The sequence below is a fragment of the Myotis davidii genome, unplaced genomic scaffold (genome assembly GCF_000327345.1).
Source record: "Myotis davidii unplaced genomic scaffold, ASM32734v1 scaffold555, whole genome shotgun sequence".
Lineage (NCBI taxonomy): Eukaryota > Metazoa > Chordata > Mammalia > Chiroptera > Vespertilionidae > Myotis > Myotis davidii.
The window spans coordinates 1,113,151-1,117,956 of record NW_006286315.1 but is presented as its reverse complement, the minus strand read 5'-3'; positions in this window follow the sequence as shown (position 1 = coordinate 1,117,956).

Below are 4,806 nucleotides of genomic sequence, written 5' to 3'. Positions count from 1 at the left end.
GGCTCTAGGAGGCCTCACGTGGACAACTCGCGCATGCGCCGCGCCGGCGCACCCGGGAGCGGGAGGAGGTGCGGCCCGCTGCACCGGCACGCAGGAATTGAAGCGTGCGCACGTATAGCGGTATCTAAGGCGTCTTCTTGGTAGCCAAAGCTGAAATGAGATTTGCTCTGAACACTACTACCAGACAGAGTTGCCCTGGAGAACCTCGTAATTATGTGCTGGATAATCAAGACTGCACCTTTTCTGTATAAGGATGTGGTTGAATGTAGCCGAATGTAACTCTTTGAGGCGCCTGGCAAGGAACAGGACTACAAATCCTGGCATGCCTTGCGGCGTCTGTCCTGCAGATCCCAGCATACAGTGCGCGGCTTCCTTTCTCCTGACCCTGACTTTTGGCGTTCCTCACCCGCTGTTTGCGCAAGAGCTCCGAGTTCCTACTCCCAAAGCCTTTCCTCGAGCTCACTTTCTCTGGCTAATTTCCCGCGCGGCTGCCTTTGGTCGCTCAGGTCTCTCCCAAGCATGTTAGTCTCCAAACCAGTAGTGAACTTGCAGGTCGCGGAGTAAGATCCCAGTTCCCCCAAACAAACTTAATAAACGTGTGAGGCTGTATCTACTACGTGTAGAATGAATGACGTAACATCCCTGCTCTGGAGGAGCACAACGATGAGTCGAGAGAGGCACGCTCCTCAGTAACTCACTGCTATGCTGGTAGGTATTTAAGAGATTGCAGGCACACAGATGAAAGGGTCTCTCAGAGGTTGGAGGGGTTGAGGTGTCAGGGAAGGCATCTGAGAAGTATTCCGGTTTTTTAAAAAAATGAGTCAGGTAGGCGTTGAGGTGAAGAGTATTCCAAGAAGCAAGAGGTTCAAAAGCAGATTTGTAGAGATGGAAAGTGCGTACCGTGTTTGCTTAAACCCTAAACTTAGGCGTGTGATGGGGATGAGGCCAGAAAGGTAAACCTTGCCTCTTAAATCTGCACACTCCCACCACCACCACAAATAATAGAAAGGGAACCTGAAGATTCATGAATGGATTTTTTAAAAATATATTTTATTGATTTTTTACAGAGAGGAAGGGAGAGAGATAGAGAGCTAGAAATATCGATGAGAGAGAAACATCGATCAGCTGCCTCCCACACATCTCCTACTGGGGATGTGCCCACAACCCAGGTACATGCCCTTGACCGGAATCGAACCTGGGACCTTTCAGTTCGCAGGCTGACGCTCTATCCACTGAGCCAAACCGGTTTCAGCTCATGAATGGATTTAAGATGATCTGTGCTCTTTGTCTCTCTCCCCATTGTACACTGAATTTTTGTGTATGTGTATATTAATCCATAGCTTTCATCAATAAAATTCTCCACAGGCTCTGAGATTCAAAGAAGTTTAAAAGCCACTGACCAGACCCTGGCCAGGTAGCTCAGTTGGTTGAAGCATCCTCCAGATACGCCAGGGTTTCAGGTTCAGTACCCAGTCAGGGCAAATACAAGAATCAATCAAGGGTATGGATTCAGTCCCCAGTCAGGGCTCATAAAGAATCAAGCAATGGATGCATAAATAAGTGGAACAACATACTGATGTTTTTCTACCTTCTCTCTAAAATCAATCAATCCATCAAAAGTTAATAAATAAAAAAAAACAACAACCACACACTGGCCCAGTGAAGGACAGTTACAAAGCTATTGTAAAATGCAAGGAATAGTTGAGAATTTGGTCTAGAGAACATAGAGCACTGAGGTGAGCAAGGGACATTTTAGAGAAAAAAGGAAAGGAGTGTCATGGGGATGAAAATGAGTAAAAGAGCTCTTTTGATATATTCAACCATATTGAATATTTAAAATGTTTCCAGCATAGTGGTTAAGAGAATGGGCTCTGGAGTCACATTGCCTGGGACTGAATCCCAACTCTGCCCCATTACTAGCCATGTATCTGTAGGCAACTTATTTTACCTCTGTGCCTCAGTTTCCTTTCTCTAAAACAGGGACATAACAGTAAGTACCACTAAGGATCATCTGAAGAATGAGATAACCATGTAAAAGCTTCATATAGTACTTGGCACATAATAAGTGTTCAGTATACCTAGTATATGAGTCCTGCCCAGCCAGTATGGCTCAGAGGTTGAGCATGGACCCATGAACTAGGACAGTGATGGCGAACCTTTTGAGCTCGGCGTGTCAGCATTTTGAAAAACCCTAACTTAACTCTGGTGCTGTGTCACATATAGAATTTTTTTGATATTTGCAACCATAGTAAAAGAAACATTTATATCTTTTAAGATTTATTTTATTGATTTTTGACAGAGAAGAAGGGAGAGGGATAGAGAGTTAGAAACATCGATAAGAGAGAAACAGCGGCCGAAACCGGTTTGGCTCCGTGGATAGAGCGTCGGCCTGCGGACTGAAAGGTCCCAGGTTCGATTCCGGTATGAGGCAGCCAATCGATGGTTCGCTCTCATCATTGATGTGCCTATCTCTCTCCTTCCTCTCTCTGAAATTAATAAAAAAAGGTATTAAAATATTTCTTACCATTATATATGCCAAGCAGAGCTCAGACACAGTTACTTCCCACAGGGAGCCCAAAACCTACAGGGAAAGAATGGGGGGAGGGTGTTGGTTGGGAAGAAAGACTTTCAGGAATAAAAACTGAAAACAAGCCCTGGCTGGTGTTGCTCAGTGGATAGAGCGTTGGCCTGCGGACTGAAAGGTCCCAGGTTCGATTCCAGTCAAGGGCATGTACCTTGGTTGTGGGCAACATCCCCAGTAGGGGGTGTGCAGGAGGCAGCTGATCGATGTTTCTCTCTCATCAATGTTTCTGGCTCTCTATCCCTCTCTGTAAAAAAAATCTATAAAATATATTAAAAACAAAACAAAACAAAAAAACAACTGAGAACAAGAGGGAAAAGAACTTGCATTTACCACCTCAGGGTGAGTTAGGAACTAGAGCAGAGCTCACTAATATGAAAACTTTGTCTGTCTTGTAACTTCCTCATTTTGGGGTATTTTAGTTTCCCCCTCCCCCATCTATTTCCCCATGGTGATTTTTAATTTTTACAAATGTTTTACAATTACAGTTCACATTCAATATTATTTTATATTAGTTTCAGTTGCATCGTCCCCATAGTTATTAACAGTAAAAATCCTTCACATTGAAAGGATGGGTGTATTCTTGTTTTAGGGGATAGCAAGAAAGCTGGTTATTCTTTGCTTTTAGGAAGGAGAGAACCCCAAGGTAATGGAGTGGGTGATGATGGCTACTAATGGGCCCATCCTAAGCTTGTTAGCAAAAACTGGAATGAGCACACAGGCCCCACGAACCCACACTCCCAGGCAGGATAAGTTGTGTGCCTTTCCCCTACCCCAACTCCCTTCTCCAGTCTAAAGCCAAAAATTTTAGCTTTAAAGAGAAACAAATGTTATTTGCAAGAGGCACACAGGTTTCTCAAGCATCTCCCCCTCTGCCCTTTTCATTTTAATGTTCCACTGGACCCTTGCTGCTCCCCTGAGGTAGTGAGATCTGTGAGAGCTGGCAGGAAGATTTAAGTATGCTCTACTCTGTAATATCCTGCAGATACTGACTGTCCAAGGTACAGTACAATGGGACTGGTAAAGTCCATGGCTAATCCATGGGAGGACTGCTTATCTCCTCATGTGAGGAACCCTTTCAGGGAGGGCAGAAGGTCCTCAGTCAGTCTCTTCAGAAGCAATAACAGCTAGCTCACAATTTCTCCAGTTGTAGCATTTCCTCTCCTCCCCAGGAGAGTAGGGGATGATTCCAAGAGGGTGTGAAATGCATAACCCAGATGTTCCCGGACATGACATCTGCAGTGTCTCCAGTTCCCTGCAGAAGAAGGAGGTGAACTGTGTCCTCCTCTCAGTTGCCTGGGTTTTCTGTGGTAATGATTTCCTAAAAGGCCCTTTAAACAACAGGTGGCTCCAGCTCAAAGCTAAATATTCTTCTGCCCAAACTAGGCTTAAACTAATGTTTTGCAAACCTGAAAAATTAAAGGAATTTTCTCCAAGGAAAAAAGAAAGATCACAGACACTGAGAATAAAGTTCTGGATCCTCTGGCAATCAGTAGACTCTAATGTGAAAAGCATCACCTTATTAAAGAATGATCTTTTAATATAGTGTTATTGGTTTCAGAGAGGAAGGGTGAGGGAGAGAGAGAGAAACATCAATGATGAGAGAGAATCATTGATTGGCTGCCTCCTGCATGCCCCCTACTGGGGCTCGAGCCCACAAGTGGGCATGTGCCCTTGACCGGATTCGAAGCCAGGACCCTTCAGTCCGAAGGCTGATGCTCTGTCCACTGAGCAAAACTAGCTAGGGCAAAGATGGTCTTTTCTATGAAACTGCCCTTTAGTTGTGAATTATCATTTTGTGTTTCTGTTAAAATATTTTGCAAGTTACTGCCAAAAAAAAAAAAAAGTCAACACAGCTCTCGGTGGGCTTAAGCTGGTTTTGCTTAGTGTGTGGACCGGGTTCGATTCCGGTCAAGGTCATATACCATGGTTGCAGGCTTCTCCCCAGCCCGGGCCCTGGTCAAGCCTCATGCAGAGGCAACCAATCCATGTGTTTCTCTCTGTCTTTCCCTCTCTCTTCCATTCTCTCAAAAAATCAATGGAAAAATATCCTCGGGTGAGGATTGAAAAACAGAACCAAACAAAACAAAACAAAATACCCCAGGTCTGGCTGGGTGGCTTAGTTGGTTGGAGCATAGTCCCTTACACTAAAAAGTTGTAGGTTCAATCCTCAGTCTGGGTGCATATGGGAGGCAACTAATCTGTGTTCCTCACATTGATGTTTC